At 49.8% G+C, this 26,486-nt stretch overlaps 1 protein-coding gene and 1 long non-coding RNA gene across 2 annotated transcripts in view; both read right to left on the minus strand.

Moving 5' to 3' along the window:
• Positions 1–26,486, minus strand: part of LOC136576298 (protein kinase C theta type-like) — a 179,592-nt gene that overhangs the window by 127,601 nt on the left and 25,505 nt on the right. The window lies entirely within an intron of this gene.
• On the minus strand, positions 4,813–14,271 carry LOC136612190 (uncharacterized). Its single transcript, XR_010790364.1, has 2 exons — positions 14,185–14,271; positions 4,813–5,114 (listed from the first exon to the last, which is right to left on the minus strand). It is a non-coding gene; the product is annotated as an uncharacterized lncRNA (long non-coding RNA).

The following is a 26,486-nucleotide window of genomic DNA, read 5'->3' on the forward strand; positions in this document are numbered from 1 at the left end:
CCGCTTCCGCCCGCATCCCTTTTTGCTTTTTGGCGGGACCGGCCCTCCTTCTGGCGACGGGCTTCTGCTTCCGCCCGCATCCCTCTTTGCTTTTTGGCGGGACCGGCCCTTTTTCTGGCGACGGTCCCTCGCTTCCGCCCGCATCCCTCTTTGCTTTTTGGCGGGACCGGCGATTTTTCTGGCGACGGTCCCCCGCTTCCCCCCGCATCTCTCTTTGCTTGTTGGCGGGACCGGCCCTTTTTCTGGCGACGGTCCCCCGCTTCCGCCCGCATCCCTCTTTGCTTTTTGGCAGGACCGGCCCTTTTTCTGGCGACGGTCCCCCGCTTCCGCCCACTTCCGTCTTTGCTTTTTGGCGGGGCCGGCCCTTTTTCTGGCGACGGTCCCCCGCTTCCGTCCATAACCTTGGGTCTCTTTTGTGCTCAGATAAAACTGCCTTCTTTCACATCTTCTCTTTTTTTTGTGTCATGAATTTCTTTACAGAGTCTATTCATAGAAATCCAGAGAACCAGGTGGCCAAGTATTTGCTCGACAATGAACTTTGTGATGGTGCTTATCCGGACCTGTGAGGAATATGGTCAAGCTACAGTAGCCAAAGTCAACTGCTGGAGGTTGGAGTCCATAGTACGTCCCCTTTCTCCATCCAGCTGGACTTTATGAAGATCCTGGGAGTCACATTCGGAAAAGATCATGCAGTCCTAGAGTATTGGCAAAATCTCTTGCCCAAAGTCAACGTAAAGATGGACTGTGGAGCCTCAGACAGCTGACCCTCGAGGGAGAGACACTTGTACTGCGCAATGATATCCTGCCTGTGCCCCATGACATGGCGGACGCCTGGTTAACCCATTTCATCGTCAGTCCTGGTGCTGTCCTGACAATCTTTTGCTTCAGTTTTGCAATTTCTTTGCAATTTCCTGCTCTTCAACTATAGGCACTATTTGGCCAAGACCCAGCATGCATTTTTCTGGAGTTTTTTAATACAGTTTTTCCGCTCTCTTGAGGCTTAATGCCTTATGGTGTTCAGGTGGAAAAATGCATGAATGAATTAAACACTATTGTATTACCCTAATTTCTCATGATGAATTTCTTCTCATAAATTACCAAGCACAGGCGTTTTCATCCTTTTTACCTATGTATTGTAGATATTATTCATATAAATTGCATTAACTCCTCCCTTTTTCCTTTGTATTAAAAAATTGTTTTCAATGAGACCGCTTATACAGCAGCTCCATCGCAGTGCCGCGATTTTCGAGCGGTGGCTGTTCTATTTTTGCCTGTTTAGCGCACCTCATCAATGGTGAGGTATGTTAAACTCCGCTGTCAGCCGCAGCTCCCTGAGGCTAAAAGCGAAAGTAAAATTGCGGCAAACCACCGTGATTTAAATCGCGGTGCTTACCGGAACGCATGTGTGAGGGAGACCTTAGGCTGCGGTCACACAGGATGGAAATCCCGCGGAAATCTCACGCAAATTTCCGCAGTGGGACAGCACGGAAATTCCACAAGATTTCCGCAGCTTGAAGTCCAGCGGGTTTTTAAGCGGCTTATTCCTCTGCGGCCAGCTCTTCCCCATTAAGAAGGGAGTTGGCCGCAGTGGAAACGGCAATAATATTGACATGCTGCGGCTTGGATTTCCGTGCGCCATGTTAATTTCAGCGTAGCTTGGCCGCAGCATGTGGACTAGAATTTTGCAAATCTCGTCCAATTTGCTGCTTCATCCCGGGATTAGAATTGCCAGTGGAATTTCCTTGCAGAAAGTCTGCACCGAAATTCTGCGGCAATTCTGGATTGTGTGAACCCAGCTATAGGGTACACGTAATAGAATCGATGCAGGTTTTCCACAGCGGAATATTTACATCACATTCTGCACCATTGTTGATTTTTTTTGTATTTTATTAAACAGATTTGCAACAGATTTCGCCCTTTGACTTGGCACCGCAGCAGACGTCACCCCTTTGAAGTCCACACCAATTGTGCGTTTTTTTTACATGGAATTTGATGCAGATTTTGGTCCAAATTCTCCTTCCGGAAAATCCGCACTGGTTCCACTACGTGTGAATGTCCACGGTAATTCTGCCTGAAAAGTACGCGTCTTTTTGACGCATTTTTCATGTGAATTCATATTCAGAATTTGCCGCCATATATATATGGAGGATACACTGAAAAATATAGTACAATTGTTTTTGGCCACCATTATTATGGCCGTGAGAAGCGGCGCGCTGCACAACAACTACACAGTGATGTTTGTTTGCTGCGTGATGCCAATCTCCAAACATTATAGTGCATGCTGCAGTTCTCTTTCACGTGAATGATGTGTTTTTTCACACACCTAAGTATGAGTGGCCCAATAAAAATCAATGGGCTACTGACATTGCATGTTGCGCAAATCTTGGCCACTTTGGTGTTTAAGCTCGGCCTTAAGATTGCCGGCGGAATTTCCGCCCCATCTGAACCCAGCCTTACAGTACAATCCAGAGGCAGGAGTTTTCAAAAATATTCACACGGTGCGGAAATTTTCTGCGACAAATCTGCAGAATGTCCATTTATGTTACAGAATTCAATTCTTGAACTACAGGGGTTAGGATCTGCAATAAAAAACTGCAGCCAAATGGGCACCATTTAGCTGTGGATGTGGTGTGAATTGTGTCATAACTCGGCATCTCCTTACACAATCACAACTTATGGGTAAGTCCCATGGACGTTTTTTCACTGCATAATACGCTGCGTTTGCCATCATGTGGCGTCTCTCACCAGCATATACATGTCATGTGCAACGCCCCGATCTGGTGGCCATAAGGCACTTGTTTCATGGGCCTTCTGCAATCATCACTGACCCCTTCCACTCTGTAGGCGCTGCGTCCGAACACCACAGAACTCCAGGCGTCGTCGATGTCACCAGCACAAGGGTGTCACACAAGAAATATGCGGCACTACTGTTACCTTGGGCTTCCTCATCCATAGGACCAACCTCTCCTGCTCCGTAGGAGACGTGTCCTTAGCAAACAGGATCCCCGATGCCGTGGACACCATTTCCATTGAGGCGTTTTCCCGCAAAACAACTTTCTTCTACCCCTGGATAACGGTGCAGCAGCTCCTGTGAGGTCTGATTGTACTGAAAGTGGAAGTCAGGTGACCACTGCAGCCAATCAGAGGTCACAGTTTGTATTTTTTTATTATTTTATTGCATGGACAGCTGTTGAAAAAAAAATTAAAGCGGTTGCCCGGCTTTAAAAAAAAATTTAATTTTTCAATCGACATAGCTGCCTCGAGGTGTTGTTTTTTGCAGGACAAGCTGTAGTTTTCTATGGTACAACTTATCGTACTGAAAAACTTTTAAATATTTCTCTGTGGTATGAAATGGAAAAAACCCTTGTGCTAGTTTGTGGGGCATCTTGTGTTTACGGCGTACCTGGTGCAGCTGACTTTATTCTGTGGGTCAGGACGAATAAAGCATAAATTTGATACGGCCATATTTTCTTTCACTACTTTCAAAAAAAATATTTTTTGTAAAGAAAAAAAAGTTACGTACTAAAAGTTTCATTGTCATCTTCTAACCCCGTGACTTTACTTTTCTGTCGATGAGGCTGTAGGAGGGCTCATTTGTTTGCAGCACATCCTGCAGTTTCTATTGGTATTATTTTCAGATACATCATGACTCTTTAAATGCTTCTTAAATCTTTTCTTCGAGACAGGATGACCAAAAACAACACAATTTTAGTGTTGTGTATTTCTTTTCACTGTGTGGGATAAATCTTTTTGTTTGTTTTACAAATTCATTGATAGGACATTTGAATGCTTATAACATACTGCAATTTCTCAGTATCACAGTATATTGTATTTTTGCAGACATTCTATAGGCGAAAATCCATGGCAGCTCTCAGGCCTCCACAATGAATGGCACCCCGAGATCTCAGAGATCGGCAGACAGTGGGAGCCCCTTCTGTTGGGCCATTTAAATGCTGCTGCCAGTACTGACCACAAGATGTAAAGGCTAGAGATAAGTGAGCACGCTCGGTAAGGTCAGTTACTTGAGCGAGCCTTGCTCATCTCAAGTAACTGCCTTCTTCTCCGAGTGTGCTCGGTGAGATAGCGGGGTCGGCAGGGAAGAGCGGAGGGGAGCGGGATGTCTCTCTCTTCCACCCCCACCCCCACCGCGCACGCACGCTCGGAGGAGAGGGCAGTTAGTCGAGATGAGCGAGGCTCGCTCGAGTAACTGACCTTGCCAAGTGTGCTTGCTCATATCTAGTAAAGGCCCATTTAAACACAATTACTATCACTCAAAAGATGTCTTTTGAGCAATAATCGGGTTTCCATTTATAGCGCAAGGTGATTGCTCAAACGTTGAGCGATCACCTTGCGCTCCAAGCAGGGGATGCAGAAGACAAGCGGGGCTGCATGTCTTCTGCATCCAGCTGTTACCTGCTCAGAGCGACCGGCTGTTATACAGCCAAGCGCTCCGAGCGGGGGATGAACACAGCTGGACAGCTGTGTTCTTTATATCCCCCGCCTGTCTTCAGAGAGCGGGATACAACTGAAACAATAGTATCAGCTGTATTCCACTGTGAATGCCTGATAACTGATCGCTATCTTTCAGCATGCTGAAAGTTCAGCGACTGCTTAACGAAAACTGGACAATGTCAGTGCAATTAGACACAACGATTATCACTCAAAAGACGGCTTTTGAGCGATAATCGTTGTCCAAACTAGCCTTTACTTGTTAATAGCCAGATAGGGCCCACTTCATACAAACCCCATGCATATCCGATGTACATCAGCTGTCAGCCAAAGGTTAAAACAAATCAATATTAGTGCCCAATATGTGATGACTAATGAAAATTTAAATTAATTTTAATACTCAACATGTACATTTACAGTACAAAATACTATACATATATGATTTCATACAGAGGGATGTGACGATCATGGTTTTCCCAATTCAGTCTCTGAGTCTCTTTTTGACTCCTTTCCAAACAACAGGTTTACTACAGGCTGCCTTATCATCCTCCTCCTCCTCACTCTCCTCTCCAGAGGCTTCATCACTTCCTTTCGCAGCATCACTACTACCCTCTTCTTCTTCCTCATCAGACGACTCTTCTTCATCACTTTCATCATTTGTTAATCTGAAAAATTACAAACATCTTTTTAAGACTGCATAGATACCAAATGCCGGTGACAACGGAATAGAAAAGGTCATTGCCAATTATACAGCTAAAGGCTACATTCCCTCATCGTAAAGCATTCCGCTCTGGATTTTGGTGCAAATCAGGCCAACTTTGTCATGGATTTCAACTCCATTTATGAAACGGTGAAATCAGCGCTAAGAATCCGCAGCATGGATTGACAAGATGCAGAATTAAAATCTGCACTGTAGGTTATTTTACGCAACGGATTTCCACTGCAGCGTTTGCTTGAGATTCCTTGAAGTCTCATCCACACTGCTGATTCTGTAAAATCCTGTGGATTTTCTGCAGCCAATTCTGCTGTGGAAGGTTTGCAGCCTTTTCACGATCTATCAGCATATTTGCATCAGTATTGCAATTATTTTCTATTGGACAAATGCCGACAACATTTGCCCAGTAGATCGCAAAAGGCAAATACTGATGACAAACGGCTGTCACGTCATCTAAAACAGGGGTCCCCAACCACCGGTTCGCAGACCGGGGCCGGGCCGTTAGGAGGTCAGCGCCGGTCCGCGGAACTTTTCTTCGAAACACAAGGCCTGCGGGCAGAATCGGGCCCGCTGCCTTGTGCTATGTGGCCCGCAGCGTGCCGACACCGCTGACCACTGAGGCGATTACCAGCGCTGGTCCCGGCACACACTGACCTCCGTGTGCAACCAGGAACCTCCTCCCCAAGTTCCCTGCTCATGAGTTCCGCAGGAGAGGACTCGGGGAGGAAGCGTGCCGGGCTGCACACTGACGTCTGGGCAAGCAGAGAGGGACCGACGATGACAGCGGGGAGGAGGTAAGTATATGGGTTGAAGGGGGGGGGGGGGTTCTGGTTATTACTGAGGGGTGGGGGCTGCTTACTACAGGGGGGGATGCCTGTTACTGGGGGGGGGGGCGGGCTGCTTACAACTGGGGGGGATGTTTATTACGGGGGGGCTGCTTACAACTGGGGGGGGGCTGCTTATTACTGTTATTACTGGGGGGGTCTGCTTACTACTGGGGGGTCTGCTTACTACTGGGGGGGCTGCCTATTACTAAGGGAGGGGGCTGCTTATTACTGAGGGGGGGGGGCTACTTATTACAGGGAGAGGCGCTGCTAATTACTGGGGGGGCTGCTAATTACTGGGGGGGGAGATAAATTATATGCTGCCCTATGTGTGTGCTGGGGGGGGAGATAAATTATATGCTGCCCTATGTGTGTGCTGGGGGGGAGGGGGGAGATAAATTATATGTTGCCCTATGTGTGTGCTGGGGGGGGATAAATTATATGTTGCCCTATGTGTGTGCTGGGGGAGGGATAGATTATATACTGCCCTATGTGTGTACTGCCAGGACATTCTAAATGTCATAATTAAATAAGAATGCACTAAACTCCAACCCCCTTCATAACCCTGCCCTTCATAACCCTGCTTTTCCTATTTATGACATAATCAATGCTCGTGCCAAATTTCACGTTTCTATGACACCGGAAAGTGAGAAAATTACATTCCGCACGTAAAATTTGGACGCTAATTTCTTTGCACATAGAATTGAATAATTGAGTTGGGACCCATTAGCTTTTCCTTTTTATGACATAATCAATGCTCATGCCAAATTTCACGTTTCTATGACATTGGGAAGTGAAAAAATTACATTCCTTGTCTGTAAAATGTGGACACTAATTCTTTTGCGCATAGAATTGAATAATTGAGTTGGGACCCATTAGCTTTTCCTATTTATGACATAATCAATGCTCGTGCCAAATTTCACGTTTCTATGACACCGGAAAGTGAGAAAATTACATTCCGTACGTAGAATTTGGACGCTAATTCTTTGGTGCTTAGAATTGAATAATCGAGTTGGGACCCATTAGCTTTTCCTATTTATGACATAATCAATGCTCCTGCCAAATTTCGAGTTTCTATGACACCGGGAAGTGAGAGAATTAGATTCCGTACGTAAAATTTGAACGCTAATTCTTTTGCGCATAGATTGAATAATCGAGTTGTGACCCATTAACTTTTCCTATTTATGACATATTCAATGCTCGTGCCAAACTTTAAGTTTCTATGACATTGGGAAGTAAGAGATTTAGATTATGTACATTAAATTTCGATTCCAATTCTTTTGCGCTAGAATTGAATAATCGAGTTGGGACCCAATTACTTTTCCTATTTTGGAGATAATCTATGCTTGTGCCAAATTTCATGTTTTTACAACATCGGGAAGTTGGAGAACTTTTGGCGAGTCAGTCAGTGAGTCAGTCAGTGAGTGAGTCAGTGAGGGCTTTCGTCTTTATATATATAGATGGGTAGCTGAAGAGAGATAATTTCAGTGATGTAATGATTATCTCTGAATTCACTTTCACTCCCCCCGCAGCAAGTCTGCAAATAGCCTGTGCACTGTATTCTAATGAAGCATCTAGGAGTCCCCTGTGGTGTTTGTCAGAGTTTAGGAGTCTGGGGGATATATTATAATGCAGAGCACAAATTGTTTGCAGGTTTACTGCGGGGAGTGAAAGTGAGTTCAGATATAATAATGACATGACTGGAATCTGGCTCTTCTGCTTTCTACTCATTATAGTAGCTGCAAGGGAGTTTTCATTGTTACACATTCTCTTTATGGACCATGTAAGGAGTCTAGAAGTGCTTACTCCATGACTCATGCTCCACCTACGTTATGGTTTACCCTAGATCTGAATCCCATAGGCTAAAGTGCAATGCGAGGCAGATGAGGGCTCTTAGAGAAAGCATGGTTTTATTTTTCATCTCAGCATTGTTCCCTTATGTAAATGTAGTTCCAGTTGCTTATATGGCAGCGATATATTCTTCAGCACTCCACACCCTTAGGAGGGTCCCTTTCTAATGGCACAGATAGGTTGTGCTCCTTTCCCGTGAAGCCACAACTCCTAACCGGAAAAGTATTGATTTTTTTTAATTGCATCCACTGAAAAAAATCACATCATAAGTGTGCCGTAAAGCATGTAAGACAGTTTTCTGGTGTACTATTCAATAGTAAATTTGCCCCTCCGTGCATAGTAGACAACGCGTTTAAGTATGTTAGTGTTTGGGAGGAAATCTGTGTAAGCACAGAGGGAACATGCAACCTCCATGCAGATGTTGCTCTGTATACTTTGTATAGATTTACTTTTTACATTTTCCACTTGATGAGTATATGTAAAATAAGCTGCGTGCCCCTAATATACTGTAATGTCTTCCACAGCTCAGTCTCGTCAGAGCAGTGTCGGAGGAAGTCTGCCTGCATTGTCTTTACTGTCATGGATCATGATTGGCTCTCCACTAATGACTTTGCTGGTGAGGCTGTCCTTCCCATGAATGTCATCTATGGATTAAATCGGCCTCACATTACGGGTGGTGTGAAAAACGTCCAGCCCACAGTCCTGAAACTGACAAGACCTAAGGCCAATGGTAATGTGATATAGAAGTGGTGTTCAATGTCAAGACACTGGGTTACAAGCAGTACATACTCGCTGTAGCCTGACCACCTCTAGGTACAGTATCTGGGTCTTGCTGTAAGTTGAATGTAGAAAACGTCTAAACACTAATGTTTTCAGAGATCAGTATGACGACGTACAGTACATTTTACATGTGGGATTACAATGTTTTATATCTGTATTTTACACTGAATTAATAAAATGTGAAATAAAAGAAGTCTACGTCTCTGTATCCAATATACCGCACCATGAAGGTGACTTCAGTGCTTCGGGATGCAATCTGTTCCCATAGGTAATAAGCATATTGGACTTAAGAAACACTACAAGATTTTTCTTTTATTGGTCCAATTCCCTCTTCCTTACCCCCCACTTACCCGTATGCCTCAATGTGAGTTTCTCAGACTTGCATAGAGCCTAACTTCTGGTCCACATGGCAAACGCAGTGGGATTTGGGTGCAGAGTCATGTGATCTGCCAGCAGCCAGGACTGCAGTTTTTAACATTAGAAAGTCCCATCGACAATCGCGAGCAAAATGTGGGTGTTTACCCTCAATAGTAAAAGTATACAGATCGCATTGCACATGCATTTACATGCGAGTGCAATTTTCTTTTTGCTTTCCATAGAAAATAGGACATCAGTGCAAGTGCAGCGTCCCATAGGGTAACTCAGGACACAGGGCATTCGCTGAGGAGCTGGGAGGTTAAAGCTGTCACTTGTCACGGTGGCACTTACTAGACTCCTCCCCAGAGGGACACATGCAGCTTCGGGTGGAGCATCGCTGGGCCTCTTCTGGTTACCCATAGGAGAGGGATGGCCAATATACATACTGTATAACAGGAATACATGTCATGTGACACCACCGTTCCTTTACCCACCAGGATGAAACCTCGCCGGTAATAAGGAGAGTCCACACACTGTATAGTAATTAAGTACCTCAGTCCCTGGGAACGGTCAGGGCCTGGTAAACTTTACTTGAAAACTTTGTCACTTTACAGAGTAAACACACCTGTGCAGGCAAGATAGTAGATTTGAGGTCAGGCAGGAAACACCGGCCCTACAGTCCTCGTTATCTGTATGGTACTGCTCCTGGAAGGGGAACACTCACTGAGTGACAGCCCGATCCCCCACCCCCCGCAGGACCAGTGGCAGCCTGGCACCCCCCTTCATACTTACCGTTCAGCTGAGAACGGTCCGTAGGGAAAGCTGCTCTTCTTCTTCAGCGGGAGCCAGCTGGCAACGGTAAAGCCATTGCCATGGAGTGAGCGGGCTGCACATGCGCGTGCACCAGGCATGTTCACAAGGACCCAACCAGCCGGCAAGAGTTACTGCGCCTGCGTGACTAGAAGATGCAGAGACACCGCTGGATTTGTCGTATCCATAGACAACGGACAGGTAACTATAGGGGGGGGTGGGCACCTGATCAGGTAAGTATATATCTTCTGTATGGCTCATTTACAAAGCACACATTATATTGCAAAGTGCTTCGTAATGGCCATACAGAAGTATATAGCTGCATTTGTCACGGCGGGACAACCCCTTTAACAACTCTACCACCCAGCATACAGTTGGGTAACTACACACCTGATATCAGATCAGGAGAGAAAGAGTAAGCCTCCTGTCCTGATAATATGTCACTGTGTTATCCGTGGCGATAATCTGGCCGCGGGTAATGCAGTGAACGCTTTCCATAGACTTAAAGGGGTTGTCCCGCGCCGAAACGGGTTTTTGTTTTTTTTTAACCCCCCCCCCCCCCCCCCCCCCCCGTTCGGCGCGAGACAACCCCGATGCAGGGGTTAAAAAAACAAACCGCTCAGCGCTTACCTGAATCCCGGCGGTCCGGCGTCTTCATACTTACCTGCTGAAGATGGCCGCCGGGGTCTGCTCCCTCCGTGGACCGCAGCTCTTCTCTGCGGTCCATTGCCGATTCCAGCCTCCTGATTGGCTGGAATCGGCACGTGACGGGGCGGAGCTACACGGAGTCGGCATTCTGCACGAGCGGCTCCATTGAAGAGAGCAGAAGACCCGGACTAGCGCGGCTAATTTGGCCATCGGAGGGCGAAAATTAGTCGGCTCCATGGGAACGAGGACGCCAGCAACGGAGCAGGTAAGTAAAAAACTTTTTATAACTTCTGTATGGCTCATAATTAATGCACAATGTACATTACAAAGTGCATTAATATAGCCATACAGAAGTGTATAGACCCACTTGCTGCCGCGGGACAACCCCTTTAACTATGGAAAGCGCAGCCCGACGTCCACGAGCAAAGAATCATAGTAATTCTCCACTCGCGGGATTCAAATCGTGGCATGCTGCGATTTGCCACAATTTTTTGCGGTCAGCCTATCTATCAGATAAACCTATCTGATAGATAGGCTGACCGCGGAAAATTGCGGGGACCTGTCAGTTCTCCTCCCTGCTCCCCTGCGGCAGAATATCGTAGACAGGCAGCCTAAGGGCTCCTTCACACTGGCAAGAAAATTGTGCAAGACTTGTGTGTTGCGAGACACACAAATCTCACACACACATGAAACCCATTCTTTTGAATGGGTTCATTCACATTCGCGATGTTTTCCTGCACAGCTCCGCACTGCGTTTCTATGCAGAAAACAAATTGCAGCATGTTCTTTCTTTTAGTGATATCGCCCATTGTTTTCAATCAGGCCAGCAGCAGCCCCCGCCGGCCCCATTGAAATCAATAGGAGAAGATCGCGAAACAGCCTGCGAGGCTGAAGGAATCCCCCATAGTGAGGGGAGAGAGAGGGGCGGAGCTACATGGGATCTTCTAGTGATCTCCCCATATTTGGAGAGATAGGGGGTGGGGCTAGAGGGATTCCCTGGGATCGGGACTAGAGAGGGTTCTCATAGTGATTCCTCTCTAGCCAATAGAGGGGGCAGGGCTAGAAAGATCCACCCTTCAGCCCCGCCCCCTCTCTTGGCTGGGGAGGAGTCACTATGAAAACCCTCTCTAGCCCCGTCCTCTCAGGAAGCCCTGGGGAGCCCTTTAGCTCCCCCCCCCCCCCCATTTCTCCAAATATGCAAAGATCTGTAGGAGATCCCCTATTCCTCCACCTCCCTCTCTCTCCTCGCTATGGGGGATTCCTTCAGTCCCATAGGGATGCGAGCCTGCTTTCTTTTGAAAACGCTTTGCATCCAGGGGTTTTCAGAAGAACTGCAAGGGCGATATTGGGCTGTGAATCATGGAGAGACACTTTCAACTAATCAGCAGGCCAAATATTTCTGCTTTGTACACCTTGGACTGATGTAGTTTATGCATACATAATGATACAATGTATAAAACTGTAACTCTATATGCAAGATTAGGATCATTCACCGACAGCAAGCGGAGCTTTGAAACTGGTGAAGCATTGTAAATTTGAAACTTTAAGTACTTTCATTACATAACATTAGGCAACGCAATTTTTGTGTCTAAGAAAATTTTATTTGTTCCTGTTAGCTTATCGTAAAATATAATGGGAAATAACTCTCATTTTGAAAAACGTTTGCTTTTGTAGTCAGGACATCGATAATTAAAAGTATATGATTTTGAATTTCGAATATTTCAAGGACATACACAGTGAGAATAAATTCCTTCCAATCATGAGCCAAAGTCCTTATACAATGCAGAGTATGTCCATACAGTTCACAATTAATGAAAACGTCTGAATCTTTTCATTAATCCCTTCCACTGGCTTACTTTGCACATCTCAAGGAGGAGTACAGTAGTGTCAAATTCCTGTTGCAAGTTCTAAAGTACGATCAGTATGGTTGGGAGGTAATTGGAGACTTCAAGATGGTTGCTTTCCTAATGGGTCTTCAAGGTGGTTTCACAAAGATTCCTTGCTATCTTTTGTCTTTGGGATAGCAGAGCCCAAACTGAACACTACCATCGACGAGACTGGCCTGAACGTATTGACTTCACTGTCGGACGAAGCAACGTCAAGTGGGAACCCCTAGTAGATTCTAAGATGATTTAACACATTTATCTCTCAGTAGACCACAGGCTCTTATCTCCATGGCACGTGTACACTAGCTGGGAGAGAACAATGCAATCCCCTGGCAGCCGCGGGGAGAGCAATGCAGCTGTTTTCACAGTTGGGCATGTGTTTAAACACACACTGGGCTCTGCAAACAGCTCCTGGAGGACATTTTTCATGCAAATGAAGATGATAAAGAGTTAATGACCATTAAAGGCCATTAACACTTTATGCAAATAAATTGCTAAATCTTTCAATCTTTCAGTCGTTTGAAAGATTATCTTTGCGTGTAAATGGGCCTTTAATTTCTCAGTTCAGAACTGTCTCATGCAGATAATAGTTCATTATGGTTAGCGCATTCCAGAGAACTGGTGCTGTTTGGGAAAAATCATGGAGACGAGAGTGGGAGGTTCAGACTACGATGGAAATAAAGACTCTTTTACACGTAACCATTATCACTCAAACAATTATTGGATCGTACAAATTTGAAAGATAGTTGTTCAGTATAAACTGTGGCAAGGCTATGCAGAGAATGGCCTGCAGGGGGCTGTAACCAGGCCTTCTGCGTGCTGAATGTATGGTAATTAGCATGGACAGCCGTGTGGGTGTGTCTAGAGGAGCTAAAAACTCCAAACACATTCAGTCCCATGCTGCAAGCTGAGGCAGAGCAACAAGCCAGAGCAGCGCTGATGCTGGGAACCAGAGCCAGGCTCAGAGAGTTGGAGATACTCCCTGAAAGGAAAAGGAAAGCCTGATGTCTGTGGGAGACCAGGCTGCAGTACGGCCAAGAGTCTGATGGGGAAGGACGCTTCCAAACAGACACCTTGTTGGGTACATGTAGTGGCAACTGTGTTAGTAGTGAGGGAACTACTGTTTAGTTAGCGCCTTGATGGTAAAGCGTTTATTATGTTTCATAGCACTAAGTTTATGTGCAGCCAGTGGCTGATGTGTTTGCACTGGATTTCCTTGCTACCGCTGAGTATTGAAGACAATAAAAGTAATTTGGACTTTTACACGGACTGAATGAGCCGCTGTGTTGTCGCCGACCCCCACCCCTGACGCAGACATTGTCACAACACACGAAAAATCATCAGTCGTTTTCAAGTCATTCTATGCAAAAAAAAAAAAAGTTCATTCAGTCGTTCCCACTGACTGGCACAGACCTCTGGAAGATCAAACATCGAGCGAATGACAAAAACATTTAAAAGATTATTTTTGCATGTAAACTAACTGCATTTTAAAGCAAATGACTGTCACTGTTTGCACGTTCGAATGATTTCTCGCTCCATGTAAAAGGACCCTTAGGCCTCTTTTACACGGGCGACAGCGATATCGCTGCTACAGAATCACTACAATATTGTTGCTATGTACACATGATTTTGTAGCGTCAGTGATGCTTTTTTCTTGGAAGAAGTGTAGCATCGCGTCGCTGCTACTCGCGATTTTTGTCAGGAGAAAGTTAATAGGAGTTTCTAATGTTAAAATTGCATCGAAACTTAAAGGGGTTGTCCGGCCAGAAACATTACATCTCATTACTTCTGTTTGCCCATTTCCATGCACTTTGTAATATACATTGTGCATGGAAAATGATGCAAACAGAAGTTATTGACTTACCTTTAGGGGTGCCCCCCCTGTGTTGCTCCTCCATCGTCCATGGTTACGACAAGTCTTCTGTTCTTCTTGTCGGGCCGGCTCCATGTCTTGACGGGGAGTCGGGGACGCGCTTCTTGCTTCCTGGTTGTTCTTTCTACTGCGCATATGCAGTAGAGCTTCAGCGGCTGGGAAGCTCTGGTCTGCCTGCAGGGGACGTGCTGCTGCTTGATCTTCTTGGTAAGGTAAGAACCTGAAGGGGGGTTTGGGGGGATGGGGGGTGCTGGTGGGGTCCGGGCTGTCACATGCAGCGGGGGAAGGGGGTGTGTGCTAGTAGTTCTGGCGGCCGGGCTGTCAGATGCCGAGTGGTGGGGGGGGGGGGTGCTGGTGGCACTGTGGGGAGGTCATTGTTGGGGGGGTGCATTGTGTGTGGGCACTGTGAAGGGGGGGCAGTGGGGGGGGGGGACTGGAGAGGGACACTGTGGAGGGGGGGACAGTGTGGAGGGGGCACTGTAAGGGGGCTGGGCATATGTGTGTGTGTGTGGGGGGCATGTTTGGTGCTACTTTCACTTTCAATAGCAGACCATCGTCTGCTATTGAAAGTGCCGCTAGAGATCAGGATCTGCTCCTACTGCTGTGACAGGTGTAGCAGGAGATTTCTTCATCTCCCCAGCATGTCCCCTCATCACTGGACACTGGGACACTGTTGTCACAGTGTCCAGTGATGAGGGGACATGCCGGGGAGATGAAGGAAACTCTTGCTACTGCTGTCAGAGCAGTAGGAGCAGATCGCACTGCTCTCCCTGCCCTATCATTACTTTGAATGGGGCCGACCGGCTCCATTCAAAGCAGTGAAGCATGCATGACACTGGTCCTCCAGTCATCTGACCGGTGTCATCGGGAGCGCGCACTGAGGAGAGAAAGGCAGCAGTGCATCATGGGAACTACCCAGCGGCGCCATCTTTGAAAAATCCTTCAGGCAAGCTTTATATAGGGAAGGAAAGGAATAAAAAGGTGAGCAAAATATAGTTTTTTATGGGTAAAGCTGTAGTGTGTGATGCTTCTCCTCTACAGGGCATTCATGGGGGGGAAAAAAATCAGTTTCGGCGGCGGACAACCCCTTTAAGAAGTCTGAGAACCAAATAGAAAACTTGAGTGAATGCTGTGAATGTGCTTTATTTTGCACCGTATGAATACAGCCCTAAAAGAGGTGCTGGCGTCACGTGACATTCAATTCTTTAATACTACGTTTATGTACAGCTAGGCCAAGCTGGCACCGCTAATGGGAGAGATCGCAGAGCCACCTGTGACATTCCATCTTGTTTCCCCATGGTTGTTGCGGCAGGCCTCCCGCTCGGGTCACCACAATAGTTTATTACTACAATAAGTCATTTGTCCCCCATCTTTACTACCCGCAGCATCAGAGCGCAGAGCAGCATTGAGCAGATGCTGAGGAGGAGCTGCCGGCAACATCTTGTCTCATAGCTTTGGCCTTCCTGCAACTACACAGAGACTTGCCGATGAACGGGGCGCCAAATCAGGGTCCTTTTCACATGGAACGATTATTGTTCAAATAAGCGTTGAGTCATGCGAAAACGTCCGGGTTTACACTGCACAATTATTGTTCAACAATTGAATAATGAACCGTAATTCGTTCACATATTGTTCATTTTACGTAAACGTACAAATTATTTATCGTTTGCCAGTCTTTTTGTGTAAAAGGCTATCATTCAGTCGTTCCCAGACCATTCTCAGCAGAGGCGTAACTTGAAGCTCATGGGCCCCGATGCAAAACCTGTAACAGGGCCCCCAACTATAATGCTTTATTCATAGTACTGGGCTCCCTATATGGAGAGGAGAGGTCTTATGGGCCCCCTAAAGCTCCTGGGCCCGGGTGCAACCGCATCCCCTGCATCCTCTATATAGTTACGCCCCTGATTCTCAGCCATTCCCAGACTTCCCAGACAAGACCAACAATTGACTGAACAATTTATGACGAGAAAATTACAAAAAAAATTTTAACGATGATCTGCGCCTGTAAACAGATGTTTGAAAGCAAATAACTCGGTCGTCATTCACTCATTCCAGCTAATAATCGCTCCATATAAAAGTACGCCAAGTCACAGACACATCCTGCAATACACCAGACTCTGACATCTCGGTACGGTTAGGCTGCTTTTCACTCTTAAAAAAGTTAGCCCACTTCTAGCTGTTTAGCTGCAGGAAGCAGACCGCTCTGTACATTGTGCAGCGGCCCAAGTTGGTACTGCAGGATGAGCCCTATTGAAGTGAATGAGTCTCAGCCTGCAGTACCTACCTGGGCCACTGTACAATGTACGGAGCAGTCTGCTTCCTGCAGCAAACAGCTAGAATTGGGAACAACCCCTTTAAAGGGAACCTGTCATTACATTTCAGTAAAGTAATCCAAGAGCAACTCTATAATATTGACGGTCCTCTGTTTTCCACAGTTATATATCTTAGTAATTGGAGTTTAGCCCCTTAACACCACAGGGGGCAAAACTCCAAGTTTCCACCCTGACAGAGTGGCAGTTAACGCGACAGGATGTAAGCTCCCGTCCTGTGGATGGCGCGGGTTCAGAAGTAATCCCGTGCCATACCACAGTGGCAGCAAGCTGTGACTAATAGCCAGCCTCCCACTGCTACAGCAGGAATTTATGAATACCAGTCTCTTCTCTTGCCACACAACCCCAACCTCCAACCCCTTGCATGCCACAATCAATGTACATTGTGGCATCTAAAGAGTTCAAAGTGGGAAAACGGAGGGCTGATGGGTTGCTATGGTAAACAAACACCATACTCTAGTGCCTGGGCCTTTCATGGACTGTGCTTGCTATTCAAGTACTGCAAAGCATTATCATAGTGATCAGAGCTTTTATAGCTCTTGTTCCCTGCAAGGGCATAAAAATATGTAAAAAAAAAAAGTTAAAAATAATGTAAAAAACGATTAAAAACACTCGGCAAAAAGCCTTTTTGCGCACTTTCCCATTTGCATAAAAAAATAAATTTTACATATTTGGTATCATCATATCCATAATGACCTGTACAAAAACCATAAAAAAATGAGGCAAGATGCTTAGTTTGTTCATTTTGCCTTCCAAAAAACACAGTAAAAGTGGTCAGAAAAGCTGTTTGACCCCAAAATGGTACCAATGAAAAAACAAGCTGTGGGCTTATTCAGACGACTGTATATCGGCTGCGTATTCACGCCGGCCGATATACGGCGTCCCTCTCTGCAGGGGGAGGAGGCTGGAAGAGTTGGGAGCAGTGCACTGAGCTCCCGCCCCCTCTCCGCCAACTCTCCACCCCCTCTACGCCCCTCTGCAGTATTTGCAATGAGGGGAGGTGGGGCAGGGGTGGAGCTAATTCCCAGAGAGGAAGTAGAGAGGGGGCGGGAGCTCAGAGCACTGCTGCCGACTCTTCCAGCCTCCTCCACCTGCAGAGAGAGATGCCGTTTTTCGCCCAGCGTGAATACCCGGCCAATATACGGTCGTCTAAATAAGCCCTGTCACAGACCTCCGTCCATGGAAAATAAAAAAGTTATGGGACTCTGAATGCAACAAGGTAAAAAAAATGCAAAAGTGGAAAAACAAAACATAATAATTTTGGTATCTTTGTAATCGTGGACAGGTTTGTGTTACTCATTGCGCATGTACTGGTTAAAACCTCATGGTGCACTTGAGTGCCAGATCGAAGAATTGCAGCATGTCCTATTTTGGGGCGATTCCACTGCTCATGCTTTTCTATGGGAGCGTGAAAAAAAAAGCATTACACTCACATGCTATGTTATTTGCATGTGAGTGCAATGCTTTTTTCCCATTTTAGCTATTTGAACACGTTGTTTTTTTTTTTTTCACATGCGTAAAAACGTACGTGCAGTGATGCGATTATCAAATTTCTAACATGGAAACGTATCACAGAAGCCTGAAAATCACAGGTTTACTATTGAGATATAGATTTGATTTTCTCTGACCTATATCGCACTCGCCTGTGTAAATACAGTGTAAAGTACGTGGTGCGGAGCGCTGTGTGTAAGGGTATATTCACACCAAATCTGAGAATCCCATCAGTTTCACCGCAGATGTGAGACGTGGTTTTGGCCAAATAATTTTTACAGGTGAAACCTAAAGTAAATGATGACATCGCGAAACCACAGCAAAACTACACGCGGTCGTTGATGTGGTTCTCAGCCGCACTGTGACTGCGACATGTGAAGACACGTTAAGGACGCTTTTACACCAGCGTAATAAAGGTGCATTTTCAGTGACGTTTTTCTGGGTGATTTTTGCCATAAAACCTTGTGGCCGGATGTTAGCAGCAGATCAACAGCGAAGTATGGAACACCATAAACAATACAGGGATCCTCTGTTGGGGTTTTTCTTCTTTAGTCATATGTTTCTTGGGTCAGAGGCTTTATTTTGTAATCGCAGCATCCTGCAGGTTTGGCCATTACTGCGGGTCGCCGCATCGTATGCGGGTATGTGGGCACCATAGTCGGGTTGTTCAATCCCAGGAATAAAGAACAGTCTACAATGGTGTAAAATAACAAGAGGATTAATACTCGCCGCTCCTCTGCCAATGCGTCCCTTGTCCCCGGCCGTTCTCTATTACTCTTACAGCATAGATGCAGAGGTCACGCGTGCTGTGGACATGTCACCAGTACAGCATGTATGCAGAGGACACATGTGGTGCAGACATGTTACCGCTACAGCATGGATGCAGAGGTCACGTGTGGTACGGACATGTCACCGCTACAGCATGGATGCAGAGGTCTTGTGTGGTGCAGACATGTTACCACTACAGCATGGATGCAGAGGACACGTGTGATATGGACATGTCACCGCTACAGCATGGGTGCAGAGGACACGTGTGGTACGGACATGTCACTGCTACAGCATGGATGCAGAGGTCTTGTGTGGTGCAGACATGTTACCACTACAGCAGGGATGCGGAGGACACGTGTGGTATGGACATGTCACCACTACAGCATGGATGCAGAGGACATGTGTGGTGTAGACATGCCATTGCTACAGCATGGATGCTGAGGACACGTGTGGTACGGACATGTCACCGCTACAGCATGGATGCAGAGGACACGTGTGGTGTAGACATGTTACCGCTACAGCATGGATGCAGAGGACACGTGTGATACGGACAAATCACCGGTACAGCATGGATGCAGAAGACACGTGTGGTACGGACATGTCACCGGTACAGCATGGATGCAAAGGGCACGTGTGGTGTAGACATGCCATGGCTACAGCATGGATGCAGAGGTCTCGTGTAGTACGAACATGTCACCACTACAGCATGGATGCAGAGGTCACGTGTGGTGTGGACATGTCAAGAAGAACAGAGGGCCTCATTTATGTAATATATCTAGAAGACAAACAGGCCTTGTTGCCCATAGCAACCAATCAGAGCGCAGCTGCCATTTTACTAGAGCAGTTTCAGAAATCAAAACTGTGCTGTGATTGGTTGCTATGGGCAACCATGACAGAGTTTCTTTTAGACAGTTTTGATCCCAGAGAAGGGTGGAGGATGCTGGCAGCGCCGTCATCGGGGGCAGCAGAGTGGTGGAGGACACTGGTAGCACTGGCATCAGGGGACAAGAGAGCGGTAAAGGACGTTGGTAGTGCCGGCATCAGGGTGCAGGAGAGCGGTGGAGGACTTTGGTAGTGCCGGCATCGGGAGGCAACAGAGCGGTGAAGGAAGTTGGTAGCGCTGGCATCAGGGGGCAGGAGAGCGGTGGAGGACGCTTGTAGCACCGGAAGCGAAAACTCCACTGTTTTAATGTATCACCTGTTTGTGCTAAATTGCGCTGTGATCCCCCTGCAGCGTTGGCCAGGAGATTGCGTTACCCTGAATTGTCATGCGGATCTGATCTTGCAATGGTGAAAACCCCACAGTGTTGCGTTTTTTAGGATTCTGACAGAATTGGCGACATAAATTGCATAACGCTGGTCTACATATGGAACACTTCGTTAGTACTTCTAGACAAATATTGGATGAAGTCCGGTTTAACACATTGTGTGCTGGTTACATCAATTTGGTTGCACAGTAAAATGCTGGTGAATGGGGATTTCACTCACAGGGTGGAAAATCTGCCGTGGATTGGCATCTTGCTGCGGTTCTCGCATTCCCAGCATGCTCTGTATGTAGTGGATATTTCAGGGTGTATTTTATTCATCTCAACACGAGTGAAATCTGCACCAAAATCCTCACAAAAATCATGTGCAGAATTTGTTGTGGATTTTAGTGCAAAATTTTAATTTGTGTGAAATTTGCCTAAAATGTGTATAGAAATTTGCTGGTTTTGGGGGGTCTCCGGACAGTCCAGGCCCACTGTGCAGCTATTTCCATGGAGACCTTATGAGGTCACAGCGGTTTCCAGTTCTAGATGCAGATAGAACCCATCCACACAGGCAGTTCCTGCAGCATCGGCACTACAACAGTCACCTGAGCTCTGCTGCCTCTGCTACACCTTAACATCTCCTCATCGTTAGCTGTGTACATCATCCCTGTCCGAGAGGAGCTTCTGGACGCTCTAGGTGGACGTTACATGGATATAACAGCTGATACTCGCTGATAGGCACGTATATCATTCCTGTCCGAGAGGAGCTTCTGGACGCTCTAGGTGGACGTTACGTGGATATAACTGCTGATACTCGCTGATAGCCGCATACATCATCCCTGTCCGAGAGGAGCTTCTGGACGCTCTAGGTGGACGTTATGTGGATATAGCCGCTGATAGCCGCATACATCATCCCTGGCGAGAGGAGCTCCTGGACGCTCTAGGTGGATGTTCGCAGATAAGTGTTTTTCTTCCTGCGTCTTATTTTTCACATCTGTCTAGACTAATTGTGTCTTCATGTTTATATACTGAACAGCTGATTGTTAGATATTATGGGAAGCCCTTTTATATGGGGGGATTGTACAGTAATTGCTTTATTCTGCAGTCACACTGAGCATTTTTTGTGTCTTGTTTCATGCGTTTCTGATATGCAGTGAAAAAAATTGCAGTAAAAAAAAACGTGTTTTTTTAAAAAGTTTATTTAAAACAAAAAAGCATGTTTTTTTCTTCTACACTTCAGAAAAACACAGTGTGAATATAGCCTAAGGTACACATTTACACATGAAACGGTGAAGGTGTAGCAGGAATGACCACATGGCAAAAACTGTGCGTCTTTCCAGAATTTGTGCTTTTATCGCAGTTCTACAAATGTTGTTGCTGTCGTTGATAAAATATTGCCTGTAGCTACGTAAGAGTACCTGCATTCAAGGTGGATTTTCTACACTGGCTCTGAATATTAAATCAGAAGGTCCATATTCTAGCGACGGTCCCCGACTTCCATACGCAACCCTCTCTGTCTTTGGTGGGACTGCCCTCTTTCCAGCGACAGTCCCCTATTTTCGTCCGAATCCCTCTTTGTTTTTGGCGGGACCTTCCCTTTTTTCTGGCGACGGTCCCCGCCTCTGTCTGCTTACCTTTTTGCTTTTGGCGGGATCTGCCCTTTTTCTGGCGACGGTCCCACGCTTCCGCCTGCATCCCTCTTTGCTTTTCGGCGGGACCGGCCCCTTTTCTGGCGACGGTCCCCCGCTTCCGCCTGCATCTCTCTTTGCTTTTTGGCGGGACCGGACCTTTTTCTGGCGATGGCCCCCCGCTTCCGCCTGCATCCCTCTTTGCTTTTCGGCGGGACCGGCCCCTTTTCTGGCGACGGTCCCCCGCTTCCGCCCGCATCCCTCTTTGCTTTTTGGCGGGACCGGCCCCCTTTCTGGTGACGGTCCCCCGCATCCCTCTTTGCTTTTTGGCGGGACCGGCCCTGTTTCTGGCGACGGTCCCCCGCTTCCGCCCGCATCCCTCTTTGCTTTTTGGCGGGATCGGCCCCTTTTCTGGCGACGGTCCCCCGCTTCCGCCCGCATCCCTCTTTGCTTTTTGGCGGGACCGGCCCCTTTTCTGGTGACGGTCCCCCGCTTCCGCCCGCATTCCTCTTTGCTTTTTGGCGGGACTGGCCCCCTTTCTGGCGACGGTCCCCCGCTTCCGCCCGCATCCCTCTTTGCTTTTTGGCGGGACCGGCCCCTTTTCTGGCGACGGTCCCCCGCTTCCGCCCGCATCCCTCTTTGCTTTTTGGCGGGACCGGCCCCTTTTCTGGCGACGGTCCCCCGCTTCCGCCCGCATCCCTCTTTGCTTTTTGGCGGGACCGGCCCCGTTTCTGGCGACGGTCCCCCGCTTCCGCCCGCATCCCTCTTTGCTTTTTGACGGGACCTGCCCTTTTTCTGGCGAGGGTCCCCCGCTTCCGCCCGCATCCCTCTGTGCTTTTTGGCGGGACCTGCCCTTTTTCTGGCGACGGTCCCCCGCTTCCGCCCGCATCCCTCCTTGCTTTTTGGCGGGACTGGCCCCTTTTCTGGCGACGGTCCCCCGCTTCCGCCCGCATCCCTCTTTGCTTTTTGGCGGGACCGGCCCCCTTTCTGGCGACGGTCCCCGCATCCCTCTTTGCTTTTTGGCGGGACCGGCCCTCTTTCTGGTGACGGTTCCCCGCTTCCGCCCGCATCCCTCTTTGCTTTTTGGCGGGACCGGCCCTTTTTCTGGCGACGGTCCCCCGCTTCTGCCCGCATCCCTCTTAGCTTTTTGGCGGGACCGGCCCTCTTTCTGGCGACGGTCCCCCGCTTCCGCCCGCATCCCTCCTTGCTTTTTGGCGGGACCAGCCCCTTTTCTGGCGACGGTCCCCCGCTTCCGCCCGCATCCCTCTTTGCTTCTTGGCGGACTGGCCCCCTTTCTGGCGACGGTCCCCCGCTTCCGCCCGCATCCCTCTTTGCTTTTCGGCGGGAACGGCCATCTTTCTGGCGACGGTCCCCCGCTTCCGTCCGCATCCCTCTTTGCTTTTCGGCGGGACCGGCCCTCTTTCTGGCGACGGTCCCCCGCTTCCGCCCGCATCCCTCTTTGTTTTTCCGCGGGACCGCCCCTCTTTCTGGCGACGGTCCCCCGCTTCCGCCCGCATCCCTCTTTGCTTTTTGGCGGGACCGGCCCTTTTTCTGGCGACGGCCCCCCCCGCTTCCGCCCGCATCCCTCTTTGCTTTTTGGCGGAACCGGCCCTCTTTCTGGCGACGGTCCCCCGCTTCCGCCCGCATCCCTCTTTGCTTTTTGGCGGGAGCGGCCCCTTTTCTGGCGACGGTCCCCCGCTTCCGCCCGCATCCCTCTTTGCATTTTGGCGGGACCGGCCTCTTTTCTGGCGACGGTCTCCCGCTTCTGCCCGCATCCCTATTTGCTTTTTGGCGGGACCGGCCCCTTTTTTGGCGACGGTCCCCCGCTTCCGCCCGCATCCCTCTTTGCTTTTTGGCGGGACCGGACCCTTTTCTGGCGACGGTCCCCCGCTTCCGCTCGCATCCCTCTTTGCTTTTTGGCAGGACCGGCCCCCTTTCTGGCGACGGTCCCCCGCATCCCTCTTTGCTTTTTGGCGGGACCGGCCCTCTTTCTGGTGACGGTCCCCCGCTTCCGCCCGCATCCCTCTTTGCTTTTTGGCGGGACCGGCCCTTTTTCTGGTGACGGTCCCCCGCTTCTGCCCGCATCCCTCCTTGCTTTTTGGCGGGACTGGCCCCTTTTCTGGCGACGGTACCCCGCTTCCGCCCGCATCCCTCTTTGCTTCTTGGTGGGACCGGCCTTCTTTCTGGCGACGGTCCCCCGCTTCCGCTCGCATTCCTCTTTGATTTTTGGCGGGACCGGCCCCGTTTCTGGCGACGGTCCCCCGCTTCCGCCCGCATCCCTCTTTGCTTTTTGGCGGGACCTGCCCTTTTTCTGGCGACGGTCCCCCGCTTCTGCCCGCATCCCTTTTTGCTTTTTGGCGGGACCGGCCCTCTTTCTGGCGGCGGTCCCCCGCTTCCGCCCAAATCCCTCCTTGCTTTTTGGCGGGACTGGCCCCTTTTCTGGCGACGGTCCCCCGCTTCCGCCCGCATCCCTCTTTGCTCTTTGGCGGGACTGGCCCCCTTTCTGGCGACGATCCCCCGCATCCCTCTTTGCTTTCTGGCGGGACCGACCCTTTTTCTGGCGACGGCCCCCCGCTTCCGCCCGCATCCCTCTTTGCTTTTTGGCGGGAGCGGCCCCTTTTCTGGCGACGGTCCCCCGCTTCCGCCCGCATCCCTCTTTGCATTTTGGCGGGACCGGCCTCTTTTCTGGCGACGGTCTCCCGCTTCTGCCCGCATCCCTCTTTGCTTTTTGGCGGGACCGGCCCCTTTTCTGGCGACGGTCTGCCGCTTCCGCCCGCATCCCTCTTTGCTTTTTGGCGGGACCGGCCCCTTTTCTGGCGACGGTCCCCCGCTTCCGCCCGCATCCCTCTTTGCTTTTTGGCGGGACCGGCCCCCATTCTGGCGACGGTCCCCCGCATCCCTCTTTGCTTTTTGGCGGGACCGGCCCTCTTTCTGGTGACGGTCCCCCGCTTCCACCCGCATCCCTCTTTGCTTTTTGGCGGGACCGGCCCCTTTTCTGGCGACGGTCCCCCGCTTCCGCCCGCATCCCTCTTTGCTTTTTGGCGGGACCGGCCCCTTTTCTGGCGACGGTCCCCCGCTTCCGCCCGCATCCCTCTTTGCTTTTTGGCGGGACCGGCCCCTTTTCTGGCGACGGTCCCCCGCTTCCGCCCGCTTCCCTCTTTGCTTTTTGGCGGGACTGGCCCTTTTTCTGGCGACGGTCCCCCGCTTCCGCCCGCATCCCTCTTTGCTTTTTGGCGGGACCCGCCTTTTTTCTGGGACGGACCCCCGCTTCCGCCCGCATCCCTCTTTGCTTTTAGGCGGGACCGGCCCCTTTCTGGCGACGGTCCCCCGCTTCCGCCCGCATCCTTCTTTGCTTTTTGGCGGGAGCGGCCCCTTTTCTGGCGACGGTCCCCCGCTTCCGCCCGCATCCCTCTTTGCTTTTTGGCGGGACTTGCCCTTTTTCTGGCGACGGTCCCCCGCTTCCGCCCGAATCCCTCTTTGCTTTTTGGCGGGACCGGCCCTTTTTCTGGGACGGACCCCCGCTTCCGCCCGCATCCTTCTTTGCTTTTCGGCGGGACCGGGCCTCTTTCTGGCAACGGTCCCCCGCTTCCGCCCGCATCCCTCTTTGCTTTTCGGCGGGACCGGCCCTCTTTCTGGCAACGGTCCCCCGCTTCCGCCCGCATCCCTCTTTGCTTTCAGCGGGACCGGCCCTCTTTCTGGCGACGGTCCCCCGCTTCCGCCGGTATCCCTCTTTGCTTTTCGGCGGGACCGGCCCTCTTTCTGGCGACGGTCCCACGCTTCCGCCCGCATCCCTCTTTCCTTTTTGGCGGGACCGGCCCCCTTTCTGGCGACGGTCCCCCGCATCCCTATTTGCTTTTTGGCGGGACCGGCCCTCTTTCTGGCGACGGTCCCCCGCTTCCGCCCGCATCCCTCTTTGCTTTTTGGCGGGACCGGCCCTTTTTCTGGGACGGACCCCCGCTTCCGCCCGCATCCCTCTTTGCTTTTTGGCGGGACCGGCCCCTTTTCTGGCGACGGTCCCCCGCTTCTGCCCGCATCCCTCTTTGCTTTTTGGCGGGACCGACCCGTTTTCTGGCAACGGTCCTCCGCTTCTGCTCGCATCCCTCTTTGCTTTTTGGCGGGACCGGCCCTCTTTCTGGCGACGGTCCCCTGCTTCCGCCCGCATCCCTCTTTGCTTTTTGGCGGGAGCGGCCCTTTTTCTGGCGACGGTCCCCCGCTTCCGCCCGCATCCCTCTTTGCTTTTTGGCGGGACCGGCCCATTTTCTGGCGACGGCCCCCCGCTTTTGCCCGCATCCCTCTTTGCTTTTTGGCTGGACCGGCCCTCTTTCTGACGACGGCCCTCCCGCTTTTGCCCGCATGCCTCTTTGCTTTTTGGCTGGACCGGCCCTCTTTCTGGCGACGGTCCCCCGCTTCCGCCCGCATCCCTCTTTGCTTTTGGGCGGGACCGGCCCCCTTTCTGTCGACGGTCCCCCGCATCCCTCGTTGCTTTTTGGCGGGACCGGCCCTCTTTCTGGCGACGGTCCCCTGCTTCCGCCCGCATCCCTCTTTGCTTTTTGGCGGGACCGGCCCTTTTTCTGGGACGGACCCCCTCTTCCGCCCGCATCCCTCTTTGCTTTTTGGCGGGACCGGCCCCTTTTCTGGCGACGGTCCCCCGCTTCCGCCCGCATCCCTCTTTGCTTTTTGGCGGGATCGGCCCCTTTTCTGGTGACGGTCCTCCGCTTCCGCCCGCATCCCTCTTTGCTTTTTGGCGGGAACGGCCCCTTTTCTGGCGACGGTCCCCCGCTTCCGCCCGCATCCCTCTTTGCTTTTCGGCGGGACCGGCCCTTCTT

This window comes from Eleutherodactylus coqui, chromosome 1, assembly GCF_035609145.1.
Source record: "Eleutherodactylus coqui strain aEleCoq1 chromosome 1, aEleCoq1.hap1, whole genome shotgun sequence".
NCBI classification, from domain to species: Eukaryota; Metazoa; Chordata; class Amphibia; order Anura; family Eleutherodactylidae; genus Eleutherodactylus; species Eleutherodactylus coqui.